The sequence below is a fragment of the Lissotriton helveticus genome, chromosome 10 (assembly GCF_964261635.1).
Source record: "Lissotriton helveticus chromosome 10, aLisHel1.1, whole genome shotgun sequence".
NCBI classification, from domain to species: domain Eukaryota; kingdom Metazoa; phylum Chordata; class Amphibia; order Caudata; family Salamandridae; genus Lissotriton; species Lissotriton helveticus.
The window spans coordinates 42963355-42976014 of NC_136071.1; positions in this window are offsets into that span (position 1 = coordinate 42963355).

The following is a 12660-nucleotide window of genomic DNA, read 5'->3' on the forward strand; positions in this document are numbered from 1 at the left end:
CTGAGGCAAAAAGCAATGCAAGAGGGCGCGGGTACAAGCAATAATGCAAGAGGTGGCAAGCAACAACGTGGAGCAGTATAGTCAGGAGATGGCCTGCAAACAAATGCAATCTTATGGAGTACTGCAACTAAAAGAAAAAAGTAACTCCAAAAGCACGAAAAGTGGAAGGACACTTGACAAGAAAGCATTATTTGGGCCATGCTCCAGGGTAGGGCCAAACACATGAAAAGGAAGTGAAGTCTGCACACACTGACTGAAGGGATGCAAGGAAATGAAAGTGATGATGAAGCCAGCCAATTGTAAACAGCGAGTGGGCTCAAGCCCGCCTGTAAGTAAACAAAATGTCTCTCAAGAGACGGTGCATACACTGTCTCAGGTGAGACCTAACAAAATTGTTAAATCACTCGAATGCCCTTGGGCCAAGTTTGCACTAAGTATGGGCCGAAAATCCGTTCCGCTTGCGGAATTTGCGGATTTTCGGCAGTTTTGCGATCCGCGAATCTTGCGAAATTGCCCAAAAATCCACAAATCCGCTGGCGGGCGGATTTTTTTTTTTTGCACGAGTTGAAGCTCAAATTCAGTAACTCATTATAATCAGCCCAAAAAACTAGTGAGCACGGTTGAGGTTAGGCAGGTGTGCTTTCTCCCCAGATCTACCGTCTACAATCAGCTGTAATCCTTGATGGAGGTCTTAGCATCCACGAGTTTTTCGAGTGCAATCCCCATGTACTTCCTGTGACCAGGAGGCTGCTTTCTCCTCATCTGCTGATCTGATCAGTCTCTGACCCTTTATAAACAAGAGACATGTGAACTCGCATAGAAGCCCCGCCCATTTGGCCCCCCCCACACACACTAGGGTAAGCAACGTCTTCCCGCCCTTTCCCCCACTGTGATGGACAGCTCACTCCTGGGACCTCGGCGCGGTGGCAAAGTTATAAACACACATGGTCACTGGACACAACTCTTTTGGCCTTTACGTAGCTGCAGTGTAGGAAAAGCACTATGGGGCCGATTCACAGAACTAACTTAAGACAAAATCCTAAACTTACTACTTTTGGTATTCACAGAAGTTAGGATTTTGTCTTAAGTTTGTCTTAAGACAAACTTAAGATAGATTTAAGACAAACTTAAGACAAAATCCTAACTTAAGTCTGTCTTAAGTCTGCGGTTGATCTAAAAGGGGAGGGTGGCACTCAGCCCCCCCACCTGAGCCTGTAAAAGTCCTGCGGACCTCATTTCCCATTGCCGGCTCAATCACTGTGTCCCAGGGAGCCCACCCCAGGGACAAAGTAGTTTCAATTTTAAAGCTCCCGCTGATTGAGAGAAAACATGTCTTACGCCCTGCAATTTGCACTTTCTCTGCGGCGTCAGCAGTCTAGTTTTGCTCTATCTATAAAAACAGATGCAAACTGACGCGTGCATATGATAGTGGCAGGACCTGAGTGGGTTACCTTTTAATTCATTAGTTTTAACTGCACCAGTCACTTTTTAGCCTGTAATTATCTTTCTATATTTCTAATCTGCTGCTTACTTGTACTTTGCACTGTTTCTCACCGCCCTGCCCTTTGTTAGCAGTCGTGTTCTGCCGCGGCTGATAACACAGATTGAGTGGAGGGCTGACCTTCATTTAAATTTTCGTGCGCCTCACTTCCGCGCTGCAGTTTCCGCTTTCTCTGCGGCATCAGCGGTCTAGTGTTGCTCTGTCTATAAAAAAAGATGCAAAAATACATGCGCATGCGCAAATTGGGGGCCCAACTGGCACACCGCTAGCATGCCAAAGGCAAGCTCGTCTGTGTGAAAGAACACCGGAAAGCTACACAGCCCACAGGAACGCCACCCGCCAACACCACCAAGTCATCAGATCCGCCAAAAGGACCACTTTCAGAGACCGCATAGACAACAACGCACACAACAGCAAAGAGCTCTTCAGCATCTTGAAGGAACTCTCCAACCCCAGTTCCAACACCAACGACATCCCACCATCACAAGACCTGTGCGACTCGCTAGCCACCTTCTTCTATCGCATGATCGCATACATCCATGACAGCTCCAAGGCCGTCATCACCCCGGCAACCACCGACACCCCTCGCTGCCACGACCACCACCCGCAACAACCGCCTGCTTGCCTGGACCAACATAACGACGACGACACCATCATAATCATGAACAACGTCCACTCCGGATCCCCGGAAGACCCCTGCCCACACCACATTTTCAACAAAGCCAGTAGCACCATCGCACCCCACCTCCGGAAAACCATCAATATCTCCTTCAAGACAGCGACCTTCCCGGAGAGCTGGAAGCACGCAGAGAACATCGCCTTACTCAAGAAACCCAAGGAGGACCCCAAGGACCTAAAGAACTTCCGACCAATCTCCCTGCTCCCGTTCCCAGCGAAGGTCATCGAAAGGCCGTCAACAAATAACTGACCAGCTTCCTTGAAGAGAACAACATCCTGGACCCATCCCAGTCCGGGTTCCGTAGAAACCACAGCACCAAAACTGCCCTCATCGCCGCCACCGACAACATCAGGATCGTGCGCAACAGCGAAGAAAATGAGGCCCTCATCCTCCTGGACCTGTCAGCCGCTTTCGACACAGTCGGCCACCGCTCACTAAAAGCACGCCTCCACGACGCTGGAATCCAAGAGAAGGCCCTGGACTGTACAACCTCCTTCCTCTCTGGGAGAACCCAAAGCGTCCGCCTCCCTCCCTTCCGCTCCAAAGCCACCGAGATCATTTGCGGCGTACCCAAGGATGATCCCTCGGCCCAACGTTGTTCAATGTATACATGGCACCGCTCGCCCATGTCACCCAACAGCACGACCTAAACATCATCTCCTACGCCGATGACACCCAGCTGATCGCTCACCAAGGACCCCCACACCGCCAAAACCAACCTCCACGAAGGAATGAAGGCCATCGCCGACTGGATGAGGAACAGCCGATTGAAGCTGAACTCAGACAAGACGTGGTCCTCATCCTCCGTTCCACCCCCTCAGCCTGGGACGACTCCTGGTGACCGACGGCACTAGGAGCTCCCCCTACACCCACCGACCACACACAAAACCTAGGGGTCATCCTCGACTCCACACTCTCCATGACGAAGCAGGTCAACGCCGTCTCCTCCTCCTGCTTCAACACCCCCGCATGCTTCAAGTGGATCCCCACCACAACTAAAAGGACGGTCACCCAGGCCCTCGTCAGCAGTAGACTGGACTACGGCAATGCACTCTATGCAGGACCCCCGGCCAAACTCCTGAAACGGCTCCAACGCATCCAGAGCGCCTCGCACGCCTGATCCTCGACCTCCCCCACCGCAGCCACATCACACCCCACCTGAGAGAGCTGCATTGGCTCCCCATCAACAAGAGGATAACCTTCAAGCTCCACACACACAAAGCACTCCACAATACTGGACCAGCGTACCTCAACCGCTGACTCAGCCTCTACACCCCCTCCTGCCAGCTCCGCTCTGCAGACGGCGTCCTCGCCACTGTCACCTGCATCTGAAGAGTGGCAGTAGCAGGGTCCCCCCCAGCTCCTTGAGACCCTCACAGGTATGTAGTGTGCTTTACAAATGCTATGATTGATTGATTGATTGATTGTGCCCGCCAGCATGCTGCCCAGTCTTTCACCGGTGAGCTCCCTCCAATTTGTTACAATAGGAACTCACTATTTAATCTTACACTACTACCACCTTGCCACTGCGGCGTTGCCAACCTGAGTTTAGTGGCAGACTTCCATTGTATCAAGTGCAGCTGGTCTCTTCCTCAGACCAGGGAACTCGCACCCAAGACCCTTCCGGGTGATAAGAAGGGTAAAAAATAAAAATAAATTGCTGGGCATTAAGGCGGTTTTGGTAAACTGTCGCTCCATGCAAAAGCATGCTTTAGACATCTATGACTTACTTTTAGATGAACAACCTGATCTGCTATTCCTTACAGACACATGGTTATCAGACGTCTCGAACCCCACTATCACCTTGGCCATCCCTATGGGCTACAAAATACTCAGGAAGGATAGATTTAGGGTGAAGGATGGCGGGTCATAATATATAAGCACAACTTAGATTGCTACCTTATTTCGATAGAAGCTATAGAGTGCGCAGAGTCTTTAGCATTCCGGTACATTTTACCCCCTCATCAAAGCATTGCAGGGTTTTTAATTTACAGACCCCCTGATGCTATCAGTAATTTTATTACTTCGCTTAATTCGGCTATCTCCTCTCTGGCCCTAAAATATAACAATTGCCTTATTTTGGGAGATTTTAATATACATATGGACACTGATAAAGATTCCCACTCTACACTTTTGCTGGAGACGATGCAGACCTTTAACCGCTTCCGTGCGGCGCCGATTCCGCCCCTGTGCTGGACATTCCAGAACAGGGTGCGGTCGTGACAGAACCGTTCCGTCATCAGCACAGCTCAGCCGTGACTGATGACGGAACGGTTCCGTCACAAGCATCGAAGGGGTTAAGATGCTTACATCTATCTCCTCAGCCACTCATGAAAAAGGTCATACCCTCGACCAAATCTTTCATAATTTTGACCTTTCGGCTAGCTCGTCCCTTCCCATTATCTGGTCCGATCACTTCCTGATAAAATTTGACATCCCCCATTGTGCCTCTGTCCCTCTGGCGGTCACAGGGAAAACGGCTTCTAACGGCAGGGCATTCCACAAAATAGACATCCCTAAGCTAGCTGATGCCCTTGACCGCTCTACACAAGATATGTCTAGCAACCTAGAGTTGGACGCACTTGGCATAGATTCCTGGCTTTATACCAATATCGAGGCAGTGGCCCCGGTTGTTACCCGCGCTTCCAAGAGGTCAGTCCTTTCAGCTCCCTGGTTTAGTGATCACCTCAGAGATAGTAAAAGGAAGTGTAGGAAAAAGGAACAGAAATATGCAAATCCCACCTCCCTGAGGACAGGAAGGTTTATAAAGACTACTTAAAAACTTACCATACTCTAGTGTAAAGAGCTAAAATAAACTTCTTCCAAATCAGGATTGAAAGCAACCAAAATAAGACTAAGGGAATATTTAGGATAGTTAAGTCCTTTCACTCGCCGATAGCCAGCTCCAACGTAGGGCCACGTACAGAAGAATGGTCTGAGCAGATCGCTCAATTTTTTCATGAATTTTGTTTTTGGTCCAACAAGCTTTCTCTAACATCTCAGATGCCGAGCTTAACTTCTATCATAAGGTAAACAGCAAATTTCTCATCTTGAAGCACCCACCCTTACATGCTTTTCTGGAGCTTCAATTGTAAGACTCATTATCCCTCCTCCAAAGTATTAAGGGGTCCATTAGGATCGCGGATGGATCGCCACCGCCATGCAGACGGTGGCGATCCGTCCGCCATCCTTGCCCGTGATATGGTGGCGGTGTCTATCAGACACCACCAGCCATATTAGGATGGCCTGGGAGGATTGCCACCACGAAAAGGCATACGGTTCCTGCTTTGGGAGCCCATTGCGGGCCCCCAGGTTGAAGTGGGGGGTGGGGGGTGCACATGGGGGGTACCTATGGTACCCCCCTGCAGTTGCATGCATGATGCGGCAGGCATGGATTTTTTACTTTGCGGCGGGTGCTGCTTAAAGCATCACCCGCCGCAATGTTAAATATACGGGATGTGACCGCCAGGGTGGCAGTCACATCCTAATTCCAACAGAGGGAACACCGCTGCCTCTGCGGACGGTCCCCCCACCACAGGGGTGGCGGACGGACGCAGGTCCGTCCGTCATCGTAATAGACCCCTAAGCCGGGTTCCCCTGCAGATCCCTGTCCAGCTAGCATTCTGTCCCTAGTAGCCTCCACGATTAACCAGACTGCACACCCGCTCTTTACTACCTCTCTTTCTACAGGCACTATGCCCAAACTATGGAAGCACGCAAAGATTCTTCCATTGACAAAAAAAGACTAACGCTGATCCTATGGACCCTGCCAATTATAGGCCGATTTCCCTGCTTCCGTCCCTCTCCAAAGTTTTAGAGAAGCATGTAAATAAAGCCCTGCAAAAACATATTGAAGAGGGGTAGCTTCTTCATGAATCTCAGTCCGGCGTCAGGGCAAATTGTAGCACGGAATCTGCTCTGCGGGAAGTGGCAGAGTTCATTAGGGGCAAGTTAGAAGAGGGGGGCAAGGCCGTTCTGATACTGTTTGATCTATCAGCGGCCTTCAATACGGTCCCACATGAGAGGCTTCTAACCCCTTCGCTGCGGGGGTTATTCCCCCACTGTGCTGGGGGGGTGGGGGGGGTGCACAGCGCCCCCATGCTCATGACGAGCTGAGCTCGTCATGAGGCACGGCGCTCCTGTGCTCATGACGAGCTCAGCTTGTCACAGGTGTATTACCTCCTGTGGAACGCTCAGCACAGGAGGGGAATTCTCCCCGCACCTGAGCGTTCCACGGCTCATGACGAGCTGAGCTCGGCATGAGCACCGGAGCGCCATGGCTCATGACGAGCTCACCTCGTCATGAGCCTCGAAGAGGTTAAACAAACTTAAAAAAAATCGGTCTGGGTGGGACTGCCCTCACCTGGATGGCCTCCTATTTGGGGAATAGATCCCAGGACATCTGGCTCTCACCGTTATCTTCTTCGGTTCCAGCCATCAATATTGTTGTCCCTCAGGGTTCCATTCTCAGTCCTACCCTCTTTAATATTTTTCTTTCTTCCCTGGCATCCATGGTAGAGGATGAGGGTGCCAAAATTGTTCCTTACGCTGACGAAACTCAGCGTATCTTCTCTTGTGATAAAGGCTCTGACTTTGATGGGCCTAAGATCAAGTCCTGCATCATGAAGGTTTTCAATCGGCTTAAGGTCAATCAGCTCACGTGTAATCTGGACAAAACAGAAGTTGTTTTCTTTGGAAAGCCGGAAACACTCAATTGGAGCTCCTGGTGGCCCAAGGAGCTGCCGTACCCGCCCACAGAAAAAGAAAAAGCTACAAATTTAAGAGTTGGCATTGGTCGATGTGCTTTCACATTCCAAATCCCACTGGCGCATGCTTCGGTACACTCCGGATGTTAAAGAAATTTCTGCCACTACTACCCCTGGATAGTAGGTAGATTGTGGTGCAGTTTTTAGTGACATCAAAACTTGACTATGTCAACTGCCTGTACCTCGGTCTCCCCAAATCCTTGACCCAGCACCTGCAAGTGGTTCCAACCGCGGCAGCCAGAGCCATCCTAAGATTAAAACCCAGATCTAGCATGAATCCGATTCTCAAATCTCTACGTAGGCTTCGCATAAAAGAGCAAATAAACTTTAAATCTATGACCATCTTTTTTAAAGCGTTCCACAAGGGTGGAGATGGCTACCTAATAAAACGAGTGAACCATTATTCTACATCGAGACCCGTACGCTCTTCTAATGCGACCCTGGCCATTGTGCCCAAAATATGCCTTGTCCGCACAGGGGGTAGATCTTTTGGCTTCCTGGGTGTGAAACTGTTGAATAGCCTTCCGGAGTCTTTGAGGCTAAACACTGACCTACTTTCATTTAGAAAAAAATCTAAAAACGTGGCTCTTTAATAAATAACTGGTTCCTTCCACTCTTTCTCCCTCCGCTCTTTATGCGCCAGGACACTCTAGTTTGAGTAGCTGTGCGCTCTATTAAATACGGTATTTATTTCATTTCATGCAGGAGCGCAGCAGGGAAAGCATGTCAGCTCCCACTCCGGGAGATTGTGGGTTCATACAAAGTAGGTGAGATCTCTTCGCCCCTGTAAAAGTTGCAGCAACTCCTAATGCAAAGCATTCGATTTCTCCACATGGTCATGACGCACTGGGGGTTTGTGGTCTCGTCACATGCACTATTGGGATGTATGACATTACAACGCATGCTTTTACATCGCATGCCTTTACAACGCAAGTATTACAACGCAGTCCATTACAACGCATAGTGCTTTGGGGTGCTGGATAGTGAATAGTTTAATTTACTATTCCAGCTCCAGTCCCCGTGGACACTAGGGAAGGTTATTGGATAGTAAATTAACCTATTCCCTATCCTAGAGCGCCCCCCAGAGCAATGCATTGTAATAGTTTGTGTTGTAATGGTTGCGTTGTAAAGGCTCTGCGATGTAAAAGTTGCTTTGTAAAGGTTGTTTACCGCACTATTGTGACATAGGATGAGGACAAAGAGAGGGTTGTGCTGTCATAGGTGCCAACCTCTTTGCAGGTAGAAGTGCATCTCTGCCATGTGGGGCGGTGCCAGTCATTACTTCTAGCTCATTGTGTAGGGCACGCGCCGTGGCGCTCTGACAGCAGCAAGACACATTGGTGTGTTTGACGCTCAATTCAACGCAACATGTGGATGGTGGGACTCTGCTGGAGGCAGCTGGGTGGTCAGAGCCAGGGAACCCTGAGCCAGCAATGGAAGACAGGTTCTGGGACAACAGCACACTTTTCAGAGCTCTTATGGACGCTGTGGCACCGTGCTGTACCAGAGAGACCTGAGGAATCAACACAGCGCCTCCCTTTCAATCAGACCAGCTTCGTGGCTAATTCAGGCACAACCAGCAACCTACTGACACTAACCGTTTGATGGAGAAGGCAGACGTCCGTCGTATCCAACTATACTGCTGCTTTGTCGACTTCAAGGCGGCTTTTGATCGAGTGCCACATGGCCGTCTATGGCAAAAATTAGAGAGCTGGGGCATACTCCCTCCTCTCTTAAAAGCCATAATCCAACTCCATACACGAACTTGGATAAGAATAACGTTGGGAGACGGCTCTCATGTCTCAAAAAAGGTCCAAACAGGAAGCAGTGTTAAACAAGGCTGCGTGTTGGCGCCCCTTCTTTTTAATCTGTTCATCTCGGACCTATCCTCCACACTTGACAAAGTTAATTCTCACCCGCCTTAACTAGATGGAACCCGCATCGGCAACCTTTTATACGCTGATGACCTCGTGTTACTGAGCCACACAAAGGTAGGCCTGCAGAGGCTAGTCGACGAACTACTCCCCTATACAATTGATAATGCTCTCGAACTGAATTTGTCAAAAACAAAAATAATTCATTTCAGCAAACAGAAACAGCAGAAAGGTGGGTGGTTCTTAAACAATAAAATCATCGACACAGTCCCATACTATAAATACTTGGGACTCTTCCTTGATTCCAGAGGTTCCTTTCCTCAGCAAAAAGATGCAGTTAAGGCTAAAGCCCTGTCGCTTGAGGTCGCCTCGGCAAAACTTTCAAAACATCTACTTGGGCCAAGCCTAACTCCACTGCTCAAGGTGATGAAGGCTAAGATCACCAACTCTCTAGCATATGGACACGAGCTTATAATGGGGGCAACAAGCATACTATCAAACAAATCAACCACCAGAATCTTCAAACGAGCTTGTCGCCTGCCTAGGTCCTCATCCCCAGCACAGGTTAGACTAGAACTCGGCCTGCTAGATCATAACGGCGCTGAGGCAGGAGCGTTTATCAAGCTCTGCAACAGACTGTGCAACTTGCGGGAAGGCAGTCTGGAGGCCAAATTTTGGAATGAAATATCGACCAGCACATCTAGGCAAAAATATCGGCTTCACCTGGCACACTCCCTACAGTTACTCGGAGTTACGGAATATTAGGGAAGAAACCCTTCACAACAGGCATTGAAGATAGTAATTAAGCGAAGTGGCCGGCTTTGGTCTCTTCATTCCGACAGGTCAGAAATATCTACAAGGGAACACGCCTGGGCTGTTATCTCCGATCTCAAACCGGGGGTTGAGTCATCCTGGTAACTAGTCACAATATCGAGAAAAAAAATATCGACTGGACAGAATATCTAGTTTTTGATATCGAATGGGCACAATATTGAATTGCAAAAATATACTGGTGCAGAATGTTCAAATGAAGGTAAGAAATATCGAGTTCCACCATATCGAAGTTAGTAATATCGAGTTTTTTTAATGAGTTTTAAGTATTAGTATATGTGTTAAAAGTATGTATTATTTTTGTAATGTATGTTTGAATTTTGTAAAAGTAATGAATTTTATGTTAACACATTTTTTCTGTAATTTAATTCCGTAGTGGGCTGTAGGCTTATAGGGGAATAGGGTGGGAAGTAATTTAATGAAAATACATATTTTTAGCATTATTTAGAATTAATGAATTATATGTTACTTTTTTTTGCTTAATTTAATTCTGTAGCGGGTTGTGGGTTTATAGGGGAATAGGGTGGGATGTAATTTAATTGAAATAAATTAATTTATTATTTTATTCCTTAATTTATTATGTAATAATTTTTACTGTTGATTGAGTTAATTAATTAATTATTAATTAATTATAAATGGATGAATAATAATTAATTGGTAATTATGTTAATGGTGTATTTTTCATTAATTAGTAATTAATTAGATATTAATTATTAACAATGAATTTGTAAAAATGTTAATTAATGATATTGTTAATTGTAATTCGTTAATTAATTAATTGTTAATTAATTATGTTAATTTATTAATATGTTACAATATTTTAGGCGATGTTTATAGGGAACATGGTGGGAGGTAAATTCATTAAAAAAAATAATGAATTGTTAAATAATGTTAATCATATTGCAGGAGTGGGTATATTAAATTATTCCCCAACGCTATCCAACACTCTCCTTACTGTTGCACTCACTGGAGTGGAAATAGTAATTTTTAACCTCCCGCAATCCAACACTTTCCCTACTGTTGCACTCACTGGAGTGGGATTAGTAATTTTTACCAACCTGCAATCCAACACTTTCCCTACTGTTGCACTCCCTGGAGTGGGAATAGTAACTTTTACCAACCCGCTATCCAACACTTTCCCTACTGTTGCACTCACTGGAGTGGGAATAGTAATTTTTACCCTCCCGCTATCCAACGCTTTCCTTACTGTTGCACTCACTGGAGTGGGAATAGTAATTTTTACCCTCCTGCTATCCAACCCTCTCCCTACTGTTACACTCACTAGAGTGGGAATAGTATTTTTTACCCTCCCGCTATCCAATGCTTCCCCTTCTGTTGCACTCACTGAAGTGGGAATAGTAATTTTCATTTACCCGCTATCCAACATTTTCCCTACTGTACCACTTGTTGGAGTGAAAATAGAAATGTTATCTTTTACGCTATGCAATTTGTTCAGCATTGTTATATTTAAGGTAGTGTAAAATATTATTTTTTTAAATAAAATTTTCTTTGTAACATTTATTTATTAAAAATATTGCTTATTTTTTAATATTATCAAGTTTATATATATGTAATATAAAATAAAATGCATGTTTATTTTTTTACTTACATTTATTATTTATTAATGGTAAGGTTATTTAAGTATTTGTAAGTATTTTTTACTTAATTATAGTTATTATTTCATTAATTTTAGATTAGTTTTAAGAGATTTTATAAAGTCGATATTTTAGCAAACTATATTATTTACAACAATATTTAGGATTCAATATTTTTGTACTTACCTGTTTGTAGATGGGAATTCGATATTCTGGTAGTCGATATTTTGTCAGCGATATTCTGGCAGCTCGACATTTTGATCGTTGATATTCTGTCAGTGATTCAGTCATTCTACTTATCAAGCACATACTCACTTTTTTGGAAGGTCAAGTTCATGGCCCTAAGGTTGGGCGAGTGGCCTTTTTGAAAGCATCTGCCACAATGGCGGCGCCCCAGTGTCAGTATTGAATACAGGGAGTGCGGCTACCACTCCGAAAGCATTGAGCATATAGCCTGCACATGCCCCGCTCTGCTCAACGACAGAAGGATTTTATTGCGGGAGGAGTGGAACAAACTAGGTGCCCGCACATGTCGTCAGGCCAGCATAGCTGCTATGAACCCAGAAAATACAAAGCTGAACATTTGGGTCACCAAATTTGTCTTCAGAGCAGCTAAATCGCTGGGGAAAGATAATGCAGCAAACCCTCTGCCGGTTAGTCGCGTCACCTCTACGCAATAAAATTTCAGCAGCCTCTGGCTCATGCAGCGTGGCCCTCCTGAACATTGTCTTCAGCTTTTAAAACCATTTTTCACGTTCATTTGTCTCCATTTTAGACTTCCTTAAAACTACGCGGAAACTGTTTTGTTACCCAAGACTACGAACTGTACAGGCAAACTACCCCAACGTTTGGACATTTATTTTTAAATCATATCCCATTTTACAAGCAAGATTCCTGCACTGTTTTTGTAAAAATGTGTGTCCTCTCTTTTAAAACTGTCTGTGTACACATGAGCTAAATGGTTTTAACATTTTGTTATGGTTTTTAGTAATCAAACAATAAATTTGAATTGAATATATATATATTATGGAGTAGGTACAAAAGATCTATACTTACCCATCAATATTTCAACATCAATACTCTTGTCACAATATTTCGTGCCATAGATATTCCCATATCAATATTCCGGGGCCACACCTTTCCAGGAGTACTCGCATTACTAACGTGGGTGAGAATCTCTGCAGGGGGAAATGTGATTAAAATACTCATCTGTGTGTTTGAGGCTTTTTTGTTTATCCATGGGGAAAATGTTGTTCCCTGGGTGGAAACCTTTGCCGCCACATCCTTATTAGATATGGGGCACCTAACTCTCCATTCTCATTTTGGTAACACACTTACTCCTGCCTAACATTCGTACATCTAGTACTTGCAAGGGATTGTGACCAATCACAAGATTATAAACGTGTACAAGTAT